This window comes from Chinchilla lanigera, unplaced genomic scaffold (assembly GCF_000276665.1).
Source record: "Chinchilla lanigera isolate Chin_1 unplaced genomic scaffold, ChiLan1.0 scaffold00016, whole genome shotgun sequence".
NCBI classification, from domain to species: domain Eukaryota; kingdom Metazoa; phylum Chordata; class Mammalia; order Rodentia; family Chinchillidae; genus Chinchilla; species Chinchilla lanigera.
The window spans coordinates 10,305,485-10,332,749 of NW_004955417.1; the positions used below are offsets into that span (position 1 = coordinate 10,305,485).

General features: G+C 42.6%; 1 long non-coding RNA gene across 1 annotated transcript; it reads left to right on the top strand.

Moving 5' to 3' along the window:
• LOC102023031 lies at window positions 1–26,772 on the top strand. The gene is made up of 3 exons (XR_260471.2): window positions 1–203; window positions 22,640–22,673; window positions 26,637–26,772. It is a non-coding gene; the product is annotated as an uncharacterized LOC102023031 (long non-coding RNA).
• Window positions 26,773–27,265: the final 493 nt, after the last annotated feature.

The following is a 27,265-nucleotide window of genomic DNA, read 5'->3' on the forward strand; positions in this document are numbered from 1 at the left end:
GATGAGTCCCAGCTCAGCCACCTACAGCTTGGTAGCATTGGATGAGTTCCTTGGCCTCTGAGAAAGGCAGAGAACTATGTCACAGAGTTGCTGAGAATTCAGTGAGTTCAGTGGTTGCTTCCACTACCTCTGATGGACTCTTCTAGTGGTGCTCCGTTGCCAATAACATGAAAATGATGCCAGCCACGCCTTCCAGCATTAATGTAAGTGGATCTAGAGCCTTCATTTCACCTAACAGGAGAAAAGCAAGGGATCCTGGGGTTGTTAGGGCTGACTCAGAAGTCTCACTTTCCCCACAGAGCCATGGTAGCTGCTTAGTGATAAAGGTTGTAAATTCCGGTAGTTCTGAGTCACAACACCTGCATACCTTCTTCCCGCCATATCTGTGGCACACTGCTATCAAATCTGTGGATGCTCATATTCCTATAGAAAATGCAGTACAGATCTGGGCGTGGTGGTGCATGCCTGTAATCCTAGACTCAGGAGGCTGAGCCAGGAGGACTATGAGTTCAAAGCCATTTTGGGCTAATAGCAAGGCCCCGTTGGAAGGGTGAAAGGGAAGGAAAGAAGAGGAGGGAAGGAAGGAAAAGCACTCTATTTGGATAAAATCTACACACATCCTCCCACATGCTTTAAACCATCTCTAAATTATTTATACTTACTACAATAAAAAGCTAGGTAAATGGTTGTTATGCTCTATTAGGGCACAGTGACATGAAAAAGAGTCTATATATATTCAGTGCAAATGCAATGTTTTCGAGAATATTTTCCATCTGCAGTCAGTCGGTTCTGCAGATGTGGAACTTGTGGATACAAGGGGCTGACTATCTGAGTCACCTGGAGAGCTTTGAGCACTGTGGATGAGTTAGAAAATTCTGCGTTGGGAGAAGTCTGCACATCAGGATTTTTGAAATTCCCCCGGTGATCATATATGTCACCAAGGTTGCGAACCTACAGCTAGAGAGACTCAAACATGCTGATGTGACTCTTAGTCATTATTTGCTCTTCTCGGGTGGCCCCGGGCATTAGATTTTTTAAATACCGAAGGTGCTTCTAATGTGCAGCCTGGACTGAAAGAATCCCATGGTTCTCAAAGCAGTGTCCCCCATGGCAGCATCAGTGTCCCCTGGGAAACATTCACAATAGGCACATTTCTGGGCGCTTCCAGGGTCACTGACTTAACTGTGATCTTTGGTGCTGTAACACAGTCGTAGCAGGGGGACGTACAAATGAATATGTATCTACAAATTGCAATTCTTTCTTGTCTAGGTTTTTTTTATAAATAGAAAATAGGAGGATTCGTTTCTCAATTCCTTCTACCCCCTTTTCTAGAGCAAAGCTCACAGTTTTAATAAAAAGAAAGCAAACAACAGAAAACATTTCTTAGTCTTGTAGAAATGTAGAAGTATCACTGGAAGACCTGACTTACCGCTACTAACAGGTAGAAGAATGTTCAGCAGAACACAGACTTGTTGCCCACCCCTCAGCCCTCAGATGACTTGGGGAAGAAAAAAGGAGGGTTGGGGAAAAGCACAAATGCAGAGGTCTGAGGGTTCTGACCCAGTTTCACGCTTGCACCATTTTCCAGCTCTGGGCTGTTTCAGCTGCCAGGCCTGTCTAAACATGTGCAGTGCATCTGGCATTTCAAAATTTTTAGTGTCAAACTAACTGTCGTGGAGCTCGGGCCAGACCCTTTTGGTAACTAGGCAACAATCCCAAACCATGTGTAACAAGAAGGCCAAGCCAACGTGTAAAATCCTGTTTTGGGTTCCTCTGTTGCCGTATTACCTTTTGAGACACTATAATGAGAGCTGGAGGAGGCAAGGAGAAGATACAGAGAACGACCATGGACAAAGTTCAGGTAACACCGTAAAGTCTGAAGGCCAACGTGACCTGCAGCCATGTCCAGGATTGCTGCATCTGTAGACTGAGGCAGGGAGAGAGGCCTCTTCTTGCCTTCCCCCAAGCCCCGTTTCCCACAAGTCCCAGGAGGGGCTCCTGGGAGGGAACGGACTAAGCTGTGTGATGATACACCCCAAGTCTCATGTTTCACAAAAATCACGATGAAAGCAGATGGTGATGACGCCTCTTTAGGGGTGCAAACATTTTCTTTGAAGGGTTACTTGAAAACATTCTGTAAAGCAGAGCTACTTAAAAGGGATTTCGACCCAGGAGCTCGTGTGTTGACAGGGAATGTGCCTGGAAAACAGTCCTTGGGCCCTTTTGATACCTGCAGCTGTCTGCCCAATGGTGAGGAGGCTGAGAAGAGGTGGGCAGGAAACAGGCAGTCGCCATACAATCCCTGTCCTCACAGGTCACAGGTGATCGTCACAGAGATACCCCTGCACCCCCGAGGATGAGGAAACAGGTAGCTCCTGAGGAGAACATTACAATGTTAATCCAATTAGAGCATCTTGAATAAAGCCTGTATTCTCAGCTAGTCAGAAGGCTGAGGCAGGGGAATTACAAGTTCAAAGCCAGTGTGGGCCATTTAACAAGATCCTGTCTCAAAATTTAAAAAAGTAAAAAGGTCTCAGGATATTGCTCAGTCCCAAGACCCTGAAGTCAATTCCCAATGTTGAAAAAAATAAATCAATTCAAATGTTCTCACCTCAGAGATTCTGATTCAGGAGGCCTAAGGAAGGACCTGAGCATCTCTTAAAGACAGTTCCAGATGGAGCTGATGGTTGGAAGGCCTCCCTTTGAGAAGTATGACTGTGTGTGAATTCTGCACAACCACCTCCCAGCACCTAAGAGGACAACCCAACATCTTGGTGTTTCCCATGCCACTCCACCTTGGGTGGAGAATGAGGCATCTACAAGGACCTTCGTCACTTTCCTTACCGTAGATGTCTCTTTGGTTCTGGTAAGGCGTTCCCCAGTCTCCCTAGAGTGGGGAGGACACCCTCCTCTTCCTAGGATGCCTGTTACCTAAAGGAACACAGCTCCTCTCTGCCCTGCCAGGAAACAGCCCTGAGAGCCACCCCATCCGAGAAGGATCGCAGCCACGTCCTTGGGGCATGCATTTCCACCTGTCTCCACATGGACCCTCTGATGTTGAAGCTAAGCTTTTGAGTGGTCACAGTGACCTGGGCATGCCCAGAAGACGGTGGTTCTTGCAAGGCCTGGTGCTGGCTGTCAGGTGCCTGGAGGCAGATCTGCAGGAGGGGCAGGAAATTCCTCTGTCCACTTGGTGACACTAACTCAGAGGAGGAGCACCTGGAGCCAAGGGTGCAAGAGCCCCTGTGCCCTGTGTCCAGGGGGTTAGGGGCAGTCTTCCCCAAGGAGCCTTTGCTTTGGCAAAGAGATTCCATGAAGATGAGGGTGGGCCTAGAATATTCGTGCCGATGCAAAATGGAGCTGCACTATTCTGCCTTACCAAGTAAGGGGTACTGAGACCAGACGCAAGAGTGTTAGCTCTAAACCAGGCACTTCACCCTATTATTTCATTTAATTCTTGAAACCTACTCATGATAGAGCACCTGTTACTCCACATCCTGGCCAAGAGCTGTTATTCTTAGACTTTCCCTTTTCCCAGGTTAGTGGCATAAGATGGAAGCTGCCTTGGGTATTTCTCTAATAGCTACAGAGCTTGAACTCTTTTTGGAGCTTTTTTTTCTTTTGTTTCCTTCTTCCCTGAAATAATGGTACATTTGTATAAGGAGGTCACCCTGGCTTTTCTGATTACTGACTTATTTTCCTCTGGGTTGGTGGAGGAGTAAAGGGAAGGGGGGGGATGTTTCCAGACTTCAGGGAAGAAACGCATTGGACAGGGGCCTGTTCTGAGGGAGAAGCCTGGCAGTGTGTCCAGGGGCTCCGCTCGGGGGAGGCCCCCCCAGGAAGCTTGCTTGGGTGGACAGACTGGGAATGTGGGGAGGAGGGGGCTGCATCGCCGCACTCCTTGTCCAGCAGCGTGGCTCCTTCAGCACGGCTTTGCGAGCGCGTGTCGGAAGGCATGGAGAGGAGGTGGGCTGGCTGGAGCTGGTGTGAGAAAAGCCAGAGTAGGACTTCAGCGTTACCTGGGAGTGGTAGCAGTCCTGCCCCTTAGATTGCTGTACTTCTGGAGCATACAGAATGTCCTGCTGTCAAGGCACAGTGACCCCAGAGAGAGAGTTGTACCATGGAAGCATCAGGGTCAGAGCAGAACTTCTGTCAACCTCCCTATGACCGCCTGCCCGAGCTGCCCACCTTCTTCCCCACTTCCCAGCTAGGGCCTGGGTCCCTCAGGTGGGCCTGGACCTCTCTGGGTCCCAGGGAGGAACCAGCTGAGGCACAAGCAAAGGTGCTTGCCATGACTCTATTTATTTTTAGCCTACACCCTTTTGTAGAAATTGGGGTAGAATTCATATAATATAAAGTCAGTCACTTCACAGGCTACAGTTCAGTAACATGTAGCACATTCACACAACGCTGTGTGACCATCACTACTGTTTAGTGCTTAAACTTTTTTCTCTTTTAGGTAAACTACTGTTGGGGTAGCTTTCACTTCACAGCAAAAATAAGCAGACAGTAGGATTTTCATATAACCCCTACACCTCCACAGCCACCCAAAGTGTCACTGTCCCCCCAATCCAGAGTCCATAATCAGTGAACAAACGCTGCACCTAGAGTCCATAGTTAGCATTAGGCTTCACTCTTGGGGTTGTATAATCTGTGGGCCTGGACAAATATACAACGACATGGAGCTACCATTATGGTATTGTGTAGAGTGATCTCACTGCCCTAAAATTCCTCGTGCTCTGCCAATCCATCCCTTGTCTCCCCTACCCCAAAGCAACTACTGATCTTTTCACAATCTCCATAGATTTTCCTTCTTTAGAAGGTCACAGAGGTAGAATTATACAGAATTCAGCCTTTTCAGACTGGCTTCTTTCATTTAGTAATGTACAATTAACTTTTTGTGACTTCATAGATTATCTTCTTATAGCATTGAATAATATTCCATTGTCTGAGTAGTTTATTCACTGAAGGACTGAATAGTCAATGACCAGACAACACATAAAAATAAAACTGTGACTCAAAACCCACAGCCCTGGAAAAGAACTCTATTATCTATAATAAAAAGCCCAGGAAGCTAGGTTGCTGTCTCTAGTGACAGTCCAGGATGCTACACGACAGCTTCTGTAATAACCGCCCAAAATGGCCAGGGTTTGATTAGTAACTGACAGCCTCTCTAATTTTGTCTTGCTTCTAATTTTGGGCCAGCTAGAGAAAGCCAAGTATGTACCCTAAGCAATGCCATTTCTACTTAATCTACCCACAGTTCCCTCACACCAACAGCCTCCTCTCAGGGTGCTCCTGAAGTCTTCCCTTTTCCCAGCAGAAAGCCTCTCCATTCCTCTGCTTGCCTTTGAGTGTCTGCCAAGATGCAGGTGATGGTGCTATTTCTACTCCACTCACCGACAGAAGGACATCTTGGCTGCTCCCAAGGTTGGGCAGTTAAAAATAAAGCTGTATGAACATCTTTGTGCAGGTTTTCATCCGGACAAAATTTTAATTATTTTCATAAATACCAGGGCACGTGATTGCTGGACCATATAATAGTCAATTTGGTTTGTAGGAAACTAGCAAATTGTGTTCCAAAGTGGCTGTACCATTTTTCAGTGAATGAGAGTTCCTGGTGCTCCACATGTGCTCCAACATGTGTTGTCAGTGTTGTAGATGTTGGTCATTCTAATAGATAAGTAGTGGTATCTCCCTCTTATTTTAATTTGTGTTTCCCTAATCATTTATCATGTTAAACATCTTTCGTATGTGCCTATTTCCATCTGTATATCTTCTTTTGCCTCCTATTTTAATGGGTTATTTGTTTCCACATCACCAAGGTTTTTGTTTCGTGTTGGTTTGGTTTGGGTTTGGATCTTGCTATGTAGTCCAGGCTAGCCTTGAACTCAGTATGTAGCCCAGACTGGTCTCAAACTCACAATCCTCTTACTTCAGCCTCCCAAATGCTACATAGTTGAGTTCTGAGAGTTCTTTGTATAGCAGGCTTTTATCAGATATGTCTTTTGCAAATATTTTCTGTCAGTCTCTGGGTTGTCTTCTCAGTCTCCTAACAGTATCTTTTGCAAAAGAGTTTAAATTTCAATAACATCTGGCTTACCAATTATTTTTCATGTGCCTTTCAACAAAAGACTCTACGATCACTCAAGAAATTGAAAGGGTGTGAGAACTTTTGTGATAGGAACTGGGGACAAAGACAAAATACATTTTTAATATGCCATAGTTAGTAAAAGTAAAGTCATTCTTTATAACATATTTATTTTATTCATTAAACCCAGTTGGTAGAATGGGTGGCATTTGTGCTTACTTAAGGAAGGGGATTTTCCTTCAACTTTTGAAAACTGGGAAACAGAAATTGGTAAATTCCAGCAGAATGTGGGCCCAAGAATTCTATGAACTGCTGAAAAAATTGGGGCATCTAACCTCAAAACACTGAAAAAATATTCCCCATATTTCTCCTCAGAAAGAAATCAGGATAGTGAAGCAACTTGGAAAGATTTGTCATTTCCACCATCTTCATAGCTAGAAATGCTTTACCCCACACAACCACACTGGAGAATGGACACCAATTTTAGGGTAAAAATTTCCACTTCTTAGCCATGGATTGTGAAGAGTCCAACTATCGATTAAGATGCTTGAAGAGCTACAGGAAATTAATCAAGTTGGCATATTTCACTGAAAAAGAAAGAGAGGAGTTGAAGTATAGAAAAAAGAATGTAATTTCATATGTGAGGTGGCATTTCTGTAAGACCAGGGGTGTTTTGGGGGTGTTTAGTAGTAGAATTGTGCGTTATTCCACACCGTCTTAAAATCTGGAACTCAGAATGTCATTGAACTCCCTGAAATTATCTGTTTCTCTGGATATTTGTATATAGATATTTTTCTGAGGGTAAAAGCTACCTTAGACCAGGCCCTCCAAGAAAAACCTCAGACATATATTTCAGTGCATCAGGGGATCATTTCAGGAGCAAGGATTAAGGAAAGATGAGTAAAGAAGCCAAGGGAGGACTAGTCTCAGCTGATTCTTTCAACTGCTTTAGATTTTGAATTATACTGTAGAGTTTGTCTTAGTCATTTTCCCCTTACTAATACAAAAATAACGAACACCCACCCTGTATTTTTATTATTTATTAGTACAGGTTGGCAGTATGTAAGGATCACATTCCTTGTGGGAACCGGTACATGGGCATAACACATCTTACTTCCTTTTTCATCCCCTGTTCCTCCCCTCCGGCTCACCTCCCTCCGTCTCTTGCTCCGCCCCTTTCTTTTACAAAAGACCTATCTACCTGTTTCCTCACGTCTATCTTTTACTTTGCTCAATTTCTATTTTGGGCTTCTCCTATAGGAGAGACCGTGTGATACTTACTCTTGGGTGCCTGATTTATTTCACTTAACATTGTGGTCTCAGTGTGCATCCATTTTCTAGAAATGACTCAGGTTTATCCTTCTTTGACAGACTCTATTGTGTAGACATACTACACTTCCACTACCCGGCATCTGTTTGTGGAGAGTTATAGGCTGCTTCCAAGTCTTAGCTATTGTGAGTTGTGCCGCTATAGACATGGGTATGCGTGTGTCATTGTAATATAATTTCTTTAACTCTTTCAGGAGGACACTTAGAAGGAGAATAGCTGGGCCAAATGGAATTTTTTTCAGTTTTTTGAGGAATCTCCATACTGCTACCCATAATAGTTGTACTACTTTACATTCCCACCAACACTATAGGAGGATTTCTTTTCCCCCGCTGCAGCCTTGCCAATATTTCTTACTATTTGATTTCTTTTTATTTTTTTGTATCAGGAATCAAACTCAGGACCTTGCACTTGTTAGGCAGGTGCTGTACCACTAAGCTATATTCCCAGCCCCATTATTTGATCTTGATGGTAGCCATTCTTTCTGGAGTAAGATGGAATCTCAGTGTTTCAATTTGCATTGTTCTAGTGGCCAGAGATGTCTAATATTTCTTCATAAATTTATTAGTCATGTGTACTTCTCCTGAGAAGTGGTACTTATTTCAGTTGCCAATTTTTTATTAGGTCTTTTATTTGGGGGGGATATAATTTTTTAAATTCTTTTTATATTTAGATATCTGAGGAATAGCTGGCAAAATTTTTCCAAATCTGTAGGTTGTCTCTTCACTCCGTTGGTTGTTTCCTTTGGTGTGCAAAAGCTTTTTAATTTTGTATGACCCCATTTATTGATTCTTGATGTTAATTCTTATGCAACTGGGATTCTGTTCAGAAAGTCCTTGCCTGTGCTTCTGTCTTCAAGCTTTTTACCTATTTCATCTTCCAGCAGATCAAGTGTCTGGGTTTTAACATTTAGATCTTTATCCATTTTGATTTTAGTTTAGTCCATGGTGAGATATATGGATCCAGAATGAATCTTCTGCATGTGGCAAGCCAGTTTTCCCAGCACTATTTGTTAAAGAAGTTGTCTTTCCTCCGGCATATGTTTTTGGCTCTTTTGTCAAAGATCAGATAGCTGAACACACTTGTGTTTCACACTGCACCCTCTGTTCTGTTTCATTGATCCACACGTCTGTTTTCCAACACGCACAGTTTAAAGGAGAGGGTTTTTTTTTGTTTTTTGTCCGTTGGATTTGGTCCACAGTCAGATGGCTCCAAGGTAGAAAGCATGCTAAAAGGACAAAGCAGAGGAAAAGGTACTCAACCTGTGACAGACAGGAAGTAGAAAAGGGCAGAGCCAAGGTAAGAATACACTCTTTCAGGTCACACCCCCAGTGACCCTCTTCCAATCAGTTCCCCTCCAACAGCCCATTCAGCAATGACCTCATCAGTATGTGAACCCACTCATGAGCATAGCACCCCCATGATCCAATCACTTTCAAAATTCATGGGACTTCGAGGGGATCTTTTAGATTTAAATGATAATAGCGTTAGTCCTGGCTTGTAGCCCTCAGTCAGTCAGGCTGCTGGGACTGTTGGTGACTCACCCCCTGGGTAAGATGACGCTCTAGAGAAGGGGGAAGCTGTGAGTCATCAGCAGTATCTCACAGCAGAGTGGTGGGTGCACTTGCCTAGCAAAGGAGACCTGAGCAGGGCAGTAACAGCACCCACTACAGAGACATCACCTCTGTAAGATTCTTAGAGTAGCTGATTCCCAGCCCCAAAAGACGGAAACTCATACACATTTTAAAATGCTGTCTCTACAGATGAGAAATACCATGGGTATAAAGTTATTCACTACAGCACTTTTTATGATAGTTAAGGACTAGGGACAACCTAAATGTCCATCAGTAGGGGATTTATTTAAAAAGTTACGGTGTTATGCAAATGACAGAAAAACCTGCAACCATAAAGGGAAGGCTGTACTATCTATTATTTTAGAGCAACTATCAAGGTACATTGTTAAATAGAATAACTGTGTAGAACAGTGCATTAGGGGTGCTATTAACTATTTTTTGGCTTGATTGTGAAAGGAATGTGTCTGAAAACTTTCACAAGAAATTAACAGTACCAAATGCTTCTAGGGAAAAGAACTAGGTGGCTCAGGACAGGGTCCATGGCACTCTCTTTTGCTGTCTTTTAAGAAATTGTTTCATTTTAGTGTTTGACTCAGAGTTAGACTCTGGAAGTACTTGCTTGCTTCAGTCTGAGTAACACATACATATTTTTCTGAGGGTAATGAAGACGAGAGTTCTATTTATCTGCCTGGCAATTGCAAGCCACTTTTCTCCTTTCCTCTTTGGGTGTTTCTTTAGCACCAAGATCACAAGAAAGCAATACCACAAAAATAAGCAATTCTGTGTATTTTTGCATACTCTCTATTTTCTTGTCAAGAGTTTCTTATTTAGTCTCTTATCAGCCTATTTTAATTGATTAATTCACCCACTAAGCCCATGTGAAGTGTTTGGTGCTGAAGTTTGACTTCGTGTTTATTTTTCTTGTTGCAGAGGCAGTGATTAAGGGAGAAGTTCTAGGAACTTGTCAGAAACATGCTGGGATGTGCTCAGAATACTAAGTGCAAGGCTGGGCCTTTAGACAGAGAAGAATTTCCTCAGAAGATGCATTAGTAATGTATGTTCAAATGCTATTTAAAGGGGATTTAGCTCCGTGGTGCAGCGCCTGCCTGGCAGGCATGAGGTCCTGAGTTCGACTCCTGATACCCCCGCCCAAAACCAAATGCTATTTAAAGAAACAGCTGTAATATACACAACAACAATAGCTAACACCCCTGGAGTATTTGGTATGGGCAGGACCATATGTGCTAAGTACTTATCAAGTTTACTTATCCTAAAGATTTATCATTTCATCTTCACAATTGTTTCACGGGAGTCGGGGCCAACACTTACACTAGTCAACTGCTTTCCTTCTCTTGTAGCAGGGGATAATTAAATCCTAAATTTTCTACTGGGTGGCTCCTAAGAGCATTCTAAATATCCTGTCTACCCTGGCAAGCCTGCTGATGAGCTAGTAGAGAAGACTAGACGCAGACATTAGTTACAGTGATGATAACAGTAGTGCAGCAACCTACTGCCTAGTTAAGACCTGACCCTCATTAGGAGGAGCAAAGGCAACAGATTCTATTTACCCAAAGCAGCCATGTAAGTGTCAGCCTGGCTTGGGGTGCCATTACCTCCTCAGTTGCTGCCCTTTCTCGGTGTGGTTCTGACCTACAACTGGCTGGTGTCTGTCACTTCAGGGCAAGCAGAGCCCAGAAGAGCACTGTCTCTGGGACCAAAGAAATCATTGGTGCTAACTATATCATCCCAACTTAACCAGCCCAGCCCACTAGCTGTGTTGCTCTCATGGCCATGGAGCCATCAGCAGTGTAGTGAAAGACAGGAAGGACATTCAGGGGCAGAAAGAGTGAGTTGTAAGGTAAGAACCCAGGGATAGGGTTGGCTCCTTTGCTACAGAAATGAGGCAAAACAAAAAAGACAAACACAAACACATGGGACAGAATCTGAACAGGGAGATTTGACCCACTTTTCCCTTCCTAATTAGTGACTCAATTATCCATGCTCTTTGGTATTCAGGTTCCAGCAGGCGTTCACATGTAACCACTCCTTGGGACAGTGGGGCAGGGAAGAAGAGCCTATCTGCTTTCCCTCATCTCCCGGTAACAACATCTGCTTCTCAGAGGTTATGGCCCACATATTCTAGAGTGTTCCAGCATGGGAACTAAGTGGTTCTCACAGCACGTCACATCCTAGTAACTACAGGGAGGTCCTAGAAGGGGGAGTCAGGTACGACAGGAGGTAGGACACTGTGAACTTGCACCTGTGTGGAGACAAAATCATCCTCAGGAAACGGGAAAAATGACAAGTGCTAAAATGGAGAAATTCTGGGGCAGCTATAAGAACACATAAGAGGTTTAGAACTACAGTGGGATCCAAGAAAACTTCCCCCAAAAAGGTGCCATGTAAGCTGAGTCATGAAGAATAAGGTTAGGTGTTTAAGAAACCGGTATGAGCCAGATAGTTGTGAGGATTCCAGGCAGCAGTGAAACAACAAGCTCTGTTCCACACAGGGCCTGGAGGGCAGTGAGATTTCAGTGAGCAAAAGAGAGGTGAGAGGAAGGAGGGAAGTCTGTGCAGGAGGCAGGCCACAAGGGATATGTCTGTCTGTCTATCTTTCATCTCTCTGTCTGTCTATCAGCACCAACTACATTTGAACAGCTGTGAGGACCTCAGGTTTTAAGCTGGGAGTGATACTGTAAAGCCTTCCACAGAGCTTGGAATATAGTTATATCTTGGTACTCTACTGCTTTGAAACTCATTAAACTTGGTTCTCAGATCACTTTGATGTAAAAGCTTTATCCCAGTACTCGTCATTTCTTTGGTACTTGATGTACAAGCTAGAACTTCGCAGTGTTGCTTGCCTGGTGACTTGCTATCCTTTCAGCCAAAACAATTTGTTGTGGTACTTGTCACACTTGTTTGTGGTACCCATCACACCTCCCAGAACCAATTAACGACAAGTACTAAGGTACCACTGTACAACAAAGCAACAGGAACAGTCCCTGCCTTCATGAAACTTATCTTCTATTGGAGATGGAGCCAAAAGAAGGTGAAGGTGACTCCCGGGTTTTCTGTGTGATAACTGGGCAAGGACTGGTGCTTTGTGTTGTGATAGAAAACAAAGGAGAAGGAAAAGGTTTTGAAATGTGTTTTGCACGTATGATATTCGGGGTTTACCTAAGGGGCGGGATCCTATGCTACTTTGAAAGTTTTCACTGAAGTAGTGGCTGCTACATTTCCCCAATGTCCATTTTCTCTTTTCCATTATAATAGAAGCCTGCATGTTTAGCTAGGGTCATGGCTACCTAGGGGAGAAATGCAACAAGTACATTTCTTTCCTGGCAGCTTGATGTGACCATTTGACTAAGTTCCAGCCAAAGGTATAGAACATGTGTAACTTCCAGATATAGTCCCAACAACTGGAATATGGCAGTAACCCTGGAGCAGCCTTCTGCAGCACAGAATGAAAGCTACATATTGAGGATGGCAGAACAACAAGATAGAAAGATACTGGGGCCCCAACAGCTTCATCAGGGGAAATTGCTCCACCAGTAAGAAAGAGGCTTCCATCTTGTTCAGCCATTGTCAAATCTAAGTTTCTTTTATATTGGCAAAATTGTGAAATAAGCAAACTGTGAGCTCTATTTCCTTTCTCCCCATTCTTTAGTGTAATCTGCTCCTCGGGTAGCCAGGATTCTCATACTGTTGCCCAGCTTCTCAATGCAATATTTGTGAAATGGGGATATTATGAATACCAACTTGGGAGCACTGTTATAAGAATAAAATAAAACAATATACAGCTGGTCCTCCATACTCACACACTGCACATCTGTGAATTCAACTAACAGTGGATCAAAAGTAATCAGAAAAAATTATCTATACTGAATATGTACAAACTTTTTCTTATCACTGTTCTTAATACCATATACAACTATTGCTATATCAATTACATTATATTAGATCTCATAGGTAATCTAGAGATGATTTAAATAGGAGGATATATACAGGTTAAATGCAAATACTACATCATTTTATATAAACAACCTGAGTATCTGAGGATTTGGGTATCCATCAGGGTCCTGAAATTCATCCCCCACAGATTCCAAGGTACAAGGACAGAGCATTTAGCATAGCTTCTGGAAGACAGTGAGGGTCAAATTAATCATTACTCTTCTGAATATCTGCATTTTCATCCAGGTTCAAGCTGACCAAGTGAGATGGTCATTGATGCTGCCTTTTAAAGACCTCTGAGGATAGGATTTCCACAGCCCTTCTTAGCATGCTTGTTTAATTGTCCTTGCAGCTTCTTCCTATCTGTGGAGCCCTCTCTTACTGCCCTCGAAGCTGTGTTAACCTTCTGTGGAGGACACACAGTCAGCTTCCTCCTTGAGATTCTTTGGCTTCTTCTTCTACAGATTAAAAACTCTGATTTCTTTATTGTTACTTCACAAAATCCATGATATATTTCTGGAATGATTTAACAGTGTTATTGCTCTTTTTAAGAGTAAGAGTAAAGTCTTAAAGCTATTCAGCTAGTGCCTCAGGAATATCCAGTTTCTAAGAGAAATCAAAGTATTGCTATATCCTAACTAAGACAGTGTCTGAGATTCTAGACCAGTGCTTCTCCAAGTGCAGCACCTGGACCAACAGCAAGAACATGACCCAGGAACCGAAGATCCTTAGGTCCCACCCTAATCCACTGAATCATGTACCCTAGGTGGAGCCCAGTGGTCTGAGTTTTAACAAAGCCCTTCTGGTGCTTGACTGTCACTACTGTGGAGAGCTACTTCCCCGTGCAAAATGAAGTAGGAAGGACTGGATGGAGTGGCTGAGCCTGAGTATAAAAGAGAGTTCTCAGTCACCTGGTAAATCCAAGTCCAAATCTCAGGTTTTCATCACCCTCTGGTTGGCCACAAAGGATACAAATGTTCCTACATGGCTCCTACAGGAAAGAAAAGGTGGGACTGCTAGATTTCCTCCTAAACTGGAAATCATAGTCACTTTCTTGTTGCTGGGACACAATATCACCCAATACCCACAAATTAGAGGAGGAGAGGTTTATTTCAGCTCATGTTTTTAGTCCATAGTAGCCCAGCTGTGAAACAGGACGGCATGGCAGCACAAAAGCTGCTCAAGTCACGGCAGCCAGGAAGAAGGAGAAAAGGGAGGTGCCAGGAAGGGAGCAGACCCTACCAGGTGACCCACCACTTCCAACCAGGCCCTGCCTCCTTAAAGCACATTTAGCTGTAGAATGCCTATAATTCAGTCATTTTCCAAAAGCTTCTCTTATGAGTTCATGAAGCTCTGGGGGGACATCTAGCTATAAGCCATAACATTGGACAAGGCTTCCCATCCTTTAACATTCAGATGAGAAAGGTATGAGTGGGTATCTTAGGCTGTTTTCTGTTACTGAACACCAAGGACTGGTTGACTAATACAGAAAAAAGTTGTATATAGCTCAGGGTTCTGGAGACTGAGAGTTCCATCATCAAGGGGCTGGATCTGCTGAGAGCTCTCTTTCTGGTGGGGACTTCCTGGAGCCTAGAGGTGACAGAGAACTCACATGGCAAGACAGGTGCATATAGGAGACAGAGCCAAACTGGCTTTTATAATAGAGCCACACTTAAGGTAATTATTAAACCATCAATCCGTGCATGGATTAATCCACTCACTAGGGCAAAGCCCACCTGACCCTATTGTTACTGGGTAGTCTCCCTCTAAAAGTGGCTCACCATATAAACATTATTGGGTTTTATGGTTCTTGAGGCTCCTTCTACAGTTGGATTCCAGGTTCTTCTCAACTCAACCAAAGAACTGAACAAAATAAGCAAAAAAAAAAATGGTGACACAGATTATTTGAAAAAGTAAAAGTGAAGAATGAGAGAGAAACTGGCTCTGGAGAGCAAGCTTGGGCTGAGTAAAAGATGGAAAGGCAAGATGAAAAAGTACACCCTGGAGGACACAGGGCAGGTTGTCATGAGGAAAGTCACAATAGTGAGCTCTTCATGACATCTGTGTCCTTTTACACCATTCAAATCTAAAGGTAACCTCAAGAACTTCTACCTATGGGTCCTAGGACGTGGCACTGGGATCCCAAGCCTCGGGCTGACATCAGTTCTAGATCATCCTATCGAAAACCTGCTTGAGTTCTCACAAGATGTCCACATGCAGGGCTTTGGGAGCTGTTCTGTGCATGTGTTCCAGGATCTTGTAATTAATAGCCAGCGCGGCCACGCCCTAATCTCCTGTCTCATTATCACCTCTTAAAGGTCCCACCGAGAACCCAACCCTTGATACTTCACCATAGGAATTAAATTTCAACCCAAATGTTGGTGAGAACATTCAAAACACAGCTGTAGGTCTGCCCTGAATGAGCTGACTCCTATAGCAACAAGCAAAAGAAGAGAGAGCCACTGACTCCTAGCACTCTTGTCTCCCGGTGAATGTGACCCAAAGTCAGTGTCCTAGTATCTGAGTATCCAGGTCAGTAGCATCAAGGAAATGAAAAAGAAAGAGAGTGAGAGGATTGGTTTCCCTACGAGTAATGAAAGGAGTCCAAACTTCTCTGCTGCCTCCGGGAACAATAGTTCTGCTTTCTCTCCCTCTCAACTTTCTGTGGAAAATAAACTTCCCTTGATGTTTAAACTAGTTAATTTTTAGTGAGGTAAACTAAAGTGTCCAGATCATGGAGGTTTTATGATGTGTGTTGGGAGTTATTAAGTAATAGAAGTAAAATTTTCCCATATCAAAAGTTTGGGCCATTTCCAAGAACAGAACTTTCCACAGCAAAACATCATGAGTTCAAATTATTCTAGAGGTCATGGGCAATCAGACTGTGGAAGTCAGTTGGAAGGCACTAATTAGGAGCATAACTCTATCCCACAGTGTAGGTCCAGTGTGTGCTTGAATCATCAGCCTAGCAGATTGAAATGGTTTTTGTTTTGCTTTTCATTACAGTACAATAGAAGTTTTACTCTTTCTCATCCTCTTTTGCCACAGATCAGTAACATTCAAAGTGTAAGACACACAACTAATTCTAAACAGTTGGGATCCTAAATCTCTATGCACTGAATTTCAGCAAAGACAAAATTATATTAAGCACTCATGGAGAAAAGTCTTGTGAAAATATTTATAAATTTTATTTTATGGTTATCCTGGTTTTTTTCTTTTTCTTTTGCAAATTGCACCTTTTCTAATTCGGTTCACATTAGTCAGAGGCTATCCAAGGCAGGTCACTGGTTTGGTTTCCATAGTACTGTCATCTGGAAAGTGACAGAGTAATTGTTTCTCCTATTTTGTCAGAGGAAATGCTCATTCCAACCAGATGTGCTCTTAAACTCTGCAGCAGCCTCAGTGTTTCAAAATAGATTAATTATGAGAGACTTTTGCATAAATCTCTCTTCTCTGTGATGACCTATCTTCCTGCCTGATTTCACATCTGCTCATTTGTGGAGGTAATGTGAAGGTAGCTGAGACACAGATGATGTGCAGATGTTTGCATGTGATGTCCATTTACTATTTTTGAAAAAGATCCAAAAGCATCATACCCTAACCTGGCTGGCTAATCCAGTGAAGCAAGCTCCTTATTAGTGACTGAGCGGCCTTGCAAGTTAAATGGGCCCTGGAGCCAAGGCTAGAGGGCAGGAGCTGGCAGCTGACAGAGAAGCATATTCCTGAGCCTTAGTCATTAAGCAGTTATGTGTGTAGAACTTTGAATCTGGGGCCATAGCAAACGCTCCAACGATACTGTGCTATTCCTGCAACCGGGAACATGCAGTGGATCTGCAACATGAGATAAGCCGATGGCCATGGAATGCCCAGAGACACCAGAAAGCAACAGGAGAGAGTGCCTGGGGTGCGCTCATACCTTCTAGAGATCATCTCTACCCCCGCCTGGGCCTCAGACAGAGATGCTGTCTGCAGCTCTCACTGCAAAGGGACCCGGGAAGTCACTAACCAAACTTCATGCTTTATTTTACGTGAGGAAACAAACCCAGAGCGGGTTTGGCTCAGCATTAGTATAAAAAGATTTGTGTCATTCACACTTGTGTTGCCTCTGAAAGGGACAAAGTCACCTCTAGCGAAGGCTGTGATCAGAAGCAGGGCAGAGGTTCTGAGCTCATATTTGGTGGCTGGATGAGAATCAACACATTCTTTAGGCTTTTCTGTCAGTAAAGCTAAAAAACTGAGAGGATCAAGAAGATATTCTGGAGCTTTTTTTAGCGTGTTCAGGAAAACAGATTGATCTTCTAAGCAGCGTAGTCTACTTGTCACTGCATAGAGCCCGAAGAGGAGATGGACACCTCCACTTGCCCCTGTGGGTTTTTGCCATTATACCAGAAAAGCATTTCGGGACTTGTCAGCAAGAGGCATAAACAGGCTTCCTAGACAAAATTAGAAAATAAGGGAAGGGGCTGGGGATTTAGCTCAGCGGCAGAGCACCTGCCTGGCAAGCACAAGGTTGTGAGTTCGGTTCCCGGTACCGGAGAAAAACCAAAAAAAAAAAAAAAAAAAATAAGGGAAAATAGGGAGCGACCAGTTTGAAGCACAGAAAGGGGCACGGCTCTGATGGAGTCAGATTGGCCCGTTAACAAAGGAAAGGGACAAGCTCTTGAGGAGCTGGGTAGGCTAGAGTCTAGATGATCATTACCTCAGTTCTGGTTTTGCAATACGGCCTGAGGACAAGTCTTTATCATTTAATCCAGTCTCCATAGGGTGATTATTTCTGCTTGGGATGGTCTCCGTTTGTGGAGGTTCTGCTGGAATCCAAGGTGACAAGAGTTACAGCAATGGCAGGAAACTGCTAGGCACTCATGGGTAATTGATTGGGAAGTTGATTGTCCCTGTAAATCTCTTCTCTTGGTGTCCTCAGTCTCCAAGGAGATGAGACAGGTTATATAAATTTAAGGCTAATCAATTTAGTTTTACCAGCTTTTGTACAGACACTCTCTAAATGATTAGCATAACCATATGCAAAGGTGAGCAGAGATCTGACCCAAAGGTTAAAGGCTAAAAAAGGAGAAAAATACAAAGTAAAGGTTAAGGCTTGTTCTGCTTTTAGATTGCTATTGGGCATTAGCCCAGGTGAAGAGGCCTTTTTTTTCTTGCAAGTAAATACAGCTTTTAAGAAGTAGGCATTTGGGCAAAGCCCAAGGTCCTAGAGGGACATCAGTGAACTGAATGTTAAAACCCAAGTGGGTATTACACAGCAACCAGATCAGTTATGAGAGACGTCCAGTTGGAATTCCAAACACTTTCCAGGGCCCTCAGAAGCTGGAGAAATATTATAAATACAATCTTAGGTTGGCCCAGGTTAGAGGCTCACTGTTCATTTCTAGTAAATGGTGCACAGTCTACAACTTCTCTTGTGAGCAAGTAGCCAACAGAAAGCCAAAGGGGCTCATTAAGCTCAAGCTTCTGCAGACAGGCACTTTAATATCTGGAATGGTATTAGGAGCAGTGGGGTGAGAATGGCATTGTGTATTATAGGAAAGAACCCATTCAAGAAAATCTGTTGATGAAAAATTCACCTCTCTGGAAGTCTTTAAAATTTTAGTGGGAATATTTGTTATTTCTGTTAAAAAATTACCTACAGTTCCAAAACCAAGACATAAGCTTGTTAATGACTGGTATTTTATAGTTGAGATCATGTAAGTTGACTTTTGCTGTACCCTTTGACAAAATACTATAAGCATTTTCAAGGTAACCAAAAGTGCCCTGTGAACATCATTTTAGTGTACGCATAACTATCCTTTAATCTATAGAAACTCCTTTGCGGTGGCACAGTTGGTTCTTCTATATCTTTGCTATTATGAATACACTGGCATAAAAGACACTGGGAAAGATGCATCATGACATCGGCAACTCACTTTCAAAAATGTTTGAAAAATGTTACTTTGTAAAATGTTATCAGTAGTAGTTGAACCTCGGTATATGGGAGCTGTACTTTTTGTTCATTCTACTTTATTTCTATGTACATTTGAAATTCTTTATGATCCAACATTGTTAATAACAGTGCAGTTATGAATCCTTTTGCACATATTTTTTAAATTTTAATACTTTACTTCTGTGTTTACTTAAGATGAACCCCTAAAATGGATCTTTTGGGGAAAAGTTCTGTATATCTTTAAGAATCCTAATACACACTCCCCAGCTGTCCTATGGGAAATTTGTACCAACCATATATGGACTGTGTGCTTCATTCAATCCATGCCATCACTGAATGGTACTGCTTTTGATTACCATTTGCTACTTCATTAGGAAAAGTAGTGTCACTCAATTCCTGTGATGACTAATAAGTTTGAGCACTTATTTCCCACTTTCATTAGCTGTTCATATTTCTTTCTTGAACTGTAACCTTGGCACATTTTTCCACTGAAACTTTAAGGTTTCTCATGTCCTTGAATGATGTTTTAAACTATAATGTTTATTTTCTCTGGATAATGCAAGAACATAATTTTACATTTAAAGATAGAAAGAATAGCTATCATCAAGAAATCAACCAACAGCAAATGCGGGAGGGGTTGTGGGGAAAAAGGAACCCTTTTCCACTGTTGCTGGGAGTGTAGACTGGTACACTATGGAAATCAGTGTGGAGACTCATCAAAAAACTAGGATTAGAGGTCCCTTTCAACCTAGCTATTCCCCTTCTGGATATTTTTCCAGAAGCACTGAAAACATCATACTAGAGTGATGTATGTGCTCCCATGTTTATAGCAATGCAATTTGTCATAGCTAAATCTTGGAAACAACCGAAATGCCCATCAGCTGAGGAATGGATAAAAAAGATGTGGTATTTTCCTACAATGGAGTATTACTCAGCTATAAAGAAAGATAGACTTGATTTTATAGGTAAATGGATGCAACTAAAGACCATGCTCATAAGTGTCAGACCCACATGTGTAAACATCATATTGTCTCCCTCATGTTAGAACCTGAAAGAGTAAATAAAATCTAAAAGGTATAATAGATACTGTGAAAGGGAAACAAACTGCTCAAAGGGAAGGAACAACTGGGATGAGGGAAAGGAGAAAAGAAAGAAAGAAGAAAGGGAAAAAATATATATGCATATACACAGAATAGCTGGGATAATCGTACTGCTGATTTCTACTGGTCTATTGAAAGGAACAGTTCATGCTTTAATTTCTTTTTATTTTAATTTTTTTGACCAATTTTGCATGCTTATATTTGGTAATCTGAACAACTAATTTGAAGACAACAATATGCAATATAACAATCATTGTTAAATTCCTATCATCTTGTTTAGTGAAATTCTGTATTGTTTCTAATTTTTTATTATTATTTTTTATTCTCTTTTTTAAAAATAATAAAGATAGCATCAAGCTCACTCTTCCCTTTCTCCAGAGATGACCTATTCTTCTGGTGTTTTCCCACTCTTCTTAAGATATCACTTACATATAGAGAATTGTACACATTTTAACTGATAGTTTGGTAATTTTTCAAATTGTGCTTTAAAAACACGTAACACAAAATTTACTCTTTTAGCTATTTTAACTCCATTTTTCAATAGTGCTAACTATATGCTGTTAAGCAAGAAATCTTGAAAGCTTGTTCCTCTTGAAAAACTGAAACTCTATATCTGTTGAAAGGCTCTCCATTTCTTCCCCCCACCCCCGCCAGTTCCTGGCAAACACAAGTATACTTTCTGTTTCTACTCATTTGTCTACTTTAAATACCCCATGTTAGGGGGAATTATACAATATTCATCCTTTTTGTAGCTGGATTATTTCACTTATCATAATATCCAAAGTTTCACCCATGTTGTAGAACGTGACAGGATTTTCTTTTTTTTAAGGCTGTATAATATCCCACTGTATACATAGACTACTTTTTCTTTATGCATTCATTCCTTGACTGACTTTGGGTTGTTTCCTCCTCTTGGCTATTGTGGGTAATGCTGCAGTGAACATGAGTGTAGAAATATCTCTTCAAAGGTCTGTTTTCAATTTTTTGATAAATATCTAGAAGTGGGATTACTGTATCATATGATAATTCCAATTTTAATTTTTTTTTAGGAACTTTCATGTTATGTAATATGCTTTTATAGATATTTCTTGCTGTTTTCAATTTTATGCTTTGGAAGATAAGGTTTTCATACTCTAGAAGATAAGCTTTATTATACATCTCTGAGCCTTGATTAAATTACTCTCTTGTGTTCACATTTTTATGACTATACAAGTATCGTTTACTTAATTTCCATTTCCGTAGAACTTTTTGTTTTTCCTGGAGTTAATAATTGTACTGTTTTGATATCCTTAGTATTTTAGGTATACATCATTAATTTATAGCCAAATTTACTTACAAAAAATATAGTTTACTTACCTCAATGCGGTTCAACACAACAGGTAACCTATTAATTAAACTTTTTCCTTGGAGACATCCTCTCACACTGTCTCCTCTGCTTGCTCTCTTGTTCTGCTGCAAAACTATCTTCTGGAACTTCCATTTCACATCTTGGTTCTCTCTCTCTCTCTCTCTCTCTCTCTCTCTCTCTCTCTATCTATCTATCTATCTATCTCTATCTCTATCTCTATCTCTCTCTTCTCTCTTCTCTCTCTCTCTCTTTTCCCTCTTCTCTCTCTCTCTCTCTCTCTCTCTCTCTCTCTCTCTCTCTCTCTGCTTCGGCATGTTGGGTTCTCTATTTCCTGGTTCTTCTCTTTGAACTTTCCTTAAGTCTGGTGATCATTGGCTGCCTGTTTATATTAAGACTGCAAGCAGCAAGGTTACAAGGAGATTGAGAATTGCAAGACTGACCTGTTATCTCCCAGGCACCAGAGAGCGTGAGGGCTAGAAAGATGAAAGACTCAAAGGGAAGCAAGTACAAACCCATCGCTGTCGATCTAGAGCTATAGACAAGACTACTATTTGTACACTAGGAACTCTGACAAAGGCAAGAATAATCTATACATCCTGGGCAGCCTGCCCTTCTAGAATATCCTATTAATGACCATGATAATAGCAATAATAATAGCTAACATTTGGTAAGTGCCTACTATAAACAGGCACTATCAAATCTCTATTTAAGACAAAGTTTTCTTTCAGTTCTAAAATGATGACCTTTTCTGAAATAACAGAATTTGATTACCTTGGGAAGAATGAGTCATAGATCAATAATGTCAGAAGAATCAGCACTGGTTGACAAGCGGTATTTTGAATGTTTTTCTTTCTCCTTCAATCTCTATTCATCTTTCAAACTGAGACAAATAAAACTTCATTGAAAGTAATATCCTTGTACCCAGCTTTATGTAGTATATATCATTTTTGTAAAACATCTATAATGCATATGTTTTCATAAATTGCATAGTTGCAAAAATATTTGGTAAATACTTTTCTAGAAGGACTTCACTACAGTGTAAGTACCTTCCAGAAAGAGGTGCTAAGTTGGAGGGTCGAGTTTTAGTAAATTTTACAACCTTCTAATGGGCTTAAACTTTTAACCATGTACATTTACATTTCTTCTCTAACTAATAACTAATTTAAAATAAAATACAAATACGATCATCTCAAAAATGTAATCTAATTTCATAGAAGAAGGAGGAGGAGAAGGAGAAGGAGAAGAAAAAAAAGGAGAAGAAGGAGGAGGCAAAATGTTCCATTAACATAATTTTCTTCTGTCCCTTTTTTCAGGACCAAAAGTCTGAAGTCATGGTTCCAAATTAAGGTAAGCACTTACAGAATGTTGCCTAGACTGGGCCAGGAGGGAGAGAAAAACACGTGAAAATATTACAAGAGCCGATCTGGGGGAGCCCTCAGAGTATAAATCTGCCTGTCAGCTCTCCAACCCTTACTTCCAGCCTGCACGTGGTGCTATCCCAGGGCCAGGAATTCCACTCATCCCTGCTGCTTCTCCCTCTTTCTTCTGGAGCAGTAGGCACCACCTAGACCAGAGCCATGGCTAGTGATCTCCGGATTAGCTTAGGGGCTGCAAAGAGAGTTGAGGATTGAAGAGAAACAGCAGACAGAAATGAATCGCTCTGACAGCAACACCCATTGGTCAAGACCAAGAAGTTAGGAGCAACTAACGTGGAAGTCTCCACTCCATCTGTGCAAGCAGAAATGCAAGCTGCAAAAGCAAGGAGGAGCAGTAACATGAGTGCTTCCAAGGGTGTTTATGTAATAACAGGAGCTGGCATTTAGGGAGTATCAAGTAAGGACCAGGAACTGTGCTAAAGGTTTCATGTGTTCATTCCCTTAATCCCCCCAGCAACTCAGTGACACTATTCTGGTTGCCATTTTATAGACGCAAAATTGAGGCCAAGAGTAGGGTAGTGATTGACCTAGTTAAATAGCTAGTAGAGGTTAGTGATAGCATTTAAATCCCAGTAGTCTGGCTCCAGAGCTAAGAATTATGCTAAGGATAGGGATAAACCATTCACTGCATCAACTGTTTACTTACCTCTAATAAACATACAATTGCAAACTGAGGTAAGAAGATGGAAGAGAACACAACTTACAAGATACTTGACCTACACGACTGGGTGGAGGGAAACTTGACTGGGATACAGATACCAAGTAATCTAGGTAAAAGGCTGGAAGGAGGGGCATCAAGCAGAGTTCCAGTTATAGGAATTAGCATGTGTAAAGGTCCTGTGGAAGAAGAAAGAATTCTAAATTTGAGGAAAGCCAACATAGCAACACCTGGCTGTTTTTGGAGACAGCACGAGCCAGTGACAGAGCCACCTAGTGGTATGTAGAGATTGATTAAAACGTGATAATGCCATTTCATCTAGGAGTTCAGATACGGAAATGCTCTGCAGGAAGGACCCAGGCTTCTGGGGATTCACCGAGATCAGTATCTAACACCGTGCTTGCGCTGGCACATGTTCAGGTCTTCCTCTTCCAGTCCCTTCTGCTACATCTCCGATTCTGTGCCATAGCCAGACGCAAGCGACAATACCCACTGGCACAGACAGCCGGCGTGTGGGGGCCCCAGCTCCTCCGCACTCTTGGTAAAGAGGCCTCCCGCCCCACCCCCTCCGCACCCCGTCCGGATGACTCACCACAGTGGCGAGGCTGACAGCTGAAGTACATTTGGCCCAAGCCAGTAGGACATTGTGGTGCAGGGTTTGTTGGCTTTCCCTTCCCTGGGCTTTCAAAAGCAATTCGAATAAGAGATGAACCAGGGGCCAGGGCCCATTGATCTGCGTCTGTTAAAATTGAGGTGGATGTCGGCTGTGTCCCTGTTTGGCTCTACCCTTTCACACTGTGCCAGAAGGGCGCTGGAGAATGCCTACTTTGTGGGTGATGGAGAGCTCGCTGTCTGGCTTGCTCACACTTTGTGTATCTGGGTCTCCGCACGGTGGCAAGGCCTCCATCCATCACCACATTGCCAAGCTTGGCTTGCCCAACTTTGGAGTCTCAACTTGTTTTTCAGTTCTGTGAGTGTAAGACTGTTCACTTACTCAGCAGAGGGCAACTTGGTTGTTCAAGAATATCCTGGACCTATAAGGATTACAGGGATCAGTCCTTGACCCTCAGAAAGAAAGGCAGCAAATACTCAGAATGTTAAATATCCAATTTAAGAACTGCAGTAAAAAGAGGAGAATGCAGGCAGCATTTTTGGAAAGTCCTTCCAAAGTGCCCTCTAAACTGAATGGCTCTGCAAAGCTTATGGCTGTAACAGCAGAGCTGTCTCTTTACCTCTATTGACTGCCAAACCCTGAAAAATATGCAGCGGCAACACTTACTAACGACCTGACGTGGCCCAGCACCGCTGCACCTCCCAGGACCCCAGGAGAGGAGATGGTATTCTTGCTCTCGAGGGCTTCCATGGAGTGGATGTTGACCACCAGTTACCTGGGGTATCTTCAAAGACCCTAATGGAGGTTTGCCAAGGTGCAGTAGGAGCAGAGAAAAAGCTCCACTCTGGCGGGAGTGGCAAAGGAAGCTTCAAAAGCCCATCTGGTCTTTACACCCCCTTTCAAAGGGCTCTTGCCTAAGTCTCCCACTTGGAAGATAATTTGTTTGCAAAGCTCTTTGGCTTAAGGGTCCATTTCTCTGCTTCTACAGCTGTTATCCTACTGTGTGTCCAAGCCAGAGAGCCTTCCAGTTGGGCTCTTGACTTAGTAGTAATAGTTAACATGTACTGAGTTCTTCCATGCTCTGCCCTAAGGAAGCCCCGTCTCATTCAACCTTAGAACAACGCCACAAGGTTATTCCTATCACCACTCTATAGATGAGGCATCTAAGACTTGGAGGGACTCCAAATGGCCCAGTTAGAGACACAACCCAGATAGTAGATGGGCAGTCTGCTGGTGGAGATGTTTGTCTTAAATGGAGGTCGGCAAAGTTTTATGGCCCACAAGCATAGCTCGCCCGCTGCTTGGTTTTTGTTAATGAAGTGTTATTGGAACAGAGCTTTGCCGTTTCAGTGTTTTCATTGGAACATTGTTTTCTGTTGTCTATGGCTGCCCTCATTCTCCAAAGTCAGAGTTAGGCAGTTGTGACAAAGACCATATAACCCACGAGGCCTAAAATACTTCCTATCTGCCCTTGTTCGGATAGTTTGCCGAGCCCTGTCTGTGCTCACCGCACTAAATAACTTGCCTTCTAGTTAAATCAGAGTCTCCCAGAGGGCATGGACACCTCTCTCATCCCTGCCCCGAACCCCAGCCCCAACCCCAGAGATGTCATCAGTGATGGTTACACTTCAAAAGACCTTAAAATGCTTACCTGACTAAATGGATTTCATTTATGTTTAAACAATCCTAAACCTCCTTCCAAAAATGTAAAAATCCAGGCAAAAATCATGTTTGCTGCAAACTACATTAGGCCAGACAAATCCCAGAGGTCAAGATTGATGGTTCCCGCAGCAGAACAAGGATGACTCTAAGTTAAAGTGCATGTCACATCTCTACCAATCTCTCTTTAAGACATGCTGTTTCTGCGAGTCGCTCTACAGTAAGCTGGTGGAGGGAGGGGGACAGTATATCTTTCAGCCCTAGAAAGTACACATAAGCAAAACCTCAAGGAGACAAGAATAAATACAAAAAGCCTGCACTAAGTCCCTGGCGTCTCGCAGGCCGCCCTGGGAGGAGAGGCACGGGAGGAGGGATGACAGGACACATACCAGGGCTCTCTCACCGGGAAAGGGCTCCATCTCCCTGTGGCGCCTCCAATCCAGGTGAGCCCACCGCCGCTTCCCGACAGGATCTGCCCAGCCTGGGGTCCCCAGGGGACAGTGGCGTGGGAGAGCTGGGCTCCATCTCCCTTTACCGCCTGGCTGTGTCACCCGCCCAGACCCTGACACCGCAAGCTACCGTAGGCATCAGTGAAGGTGTGTTAACACCCCGGATGAGCACCATTCCGTGCCTGTTCTCACCCTCACCCCAGCTTGGCCATCGCTAGCTCCAGGGTCCTGTACAAGTAATTTTTTTTCTCTTTTTCTTGTTTAATTTTTTAAATTTTCATTAGTACATGTTTGCAGTACGCAGGGATTGCAGTCATCACGGGCTGCTGGTACGTGTATGCAACATATCTTAATTCTTTTTACCTTCCCCCTCTCTCCTCCCACTCCTCCCTCTCCATCTCTGGGTCCCCCTCCCATTTGTAAAAAAAAAATTATAACTTGGGTAAAACAACCTCTTTGAAGGCAGGGACTTCATCCTTGTGTGTCTGTCCCTAGGGAACTATGGGCGCTCAGTGTTGCAGGAAGGAGTCCCCCTAAACCTCGGGTTCTACTATGAACACTGAGAAGATGGACATCGAAAATGGATGCAACTCGAGACCACGCTCACAAGTGAAATAAACCAGACGCACATGTGGAGACATCCTATTGTCTCCCTAGTGGGAGAAGCTGAAAGAGTAAATAAGACCCAAAAGGTACAATAGGAGTTGTAAAATGGAAGAAATTTCAAAGGGAAAGAGAAACTGGGATGGGGGAGTGGAGAAAAGAAGGAAGGGAAAAGAAAAAAGTATATATATATATGAAATAGTTAATACAGTTATACTACTAATTTCTCTTAGTTCATTGAAAAGAAAGGTCTGTGCTAATATTTTTTGGACAATTAAATGCTGATATCTTGTACTCTGAGTAACTAACTTAAAGATAACAATATGCAATGTATTAACCATTGCTACTCTCCTATTATCTTGTTTTGAAATTTTTTTTCTCTTTAAAATAAAAAAAAAGAAAGGAAATGAATATCAAGCCCAAGCGCTCACGTAGCAAGTGCTTGACAAGTATCCATGAGGATAGCGGCAATCATGTTAGTAAAATCAGCTTTTCTGTGGCTCCATTTCCTTGACTAGAGA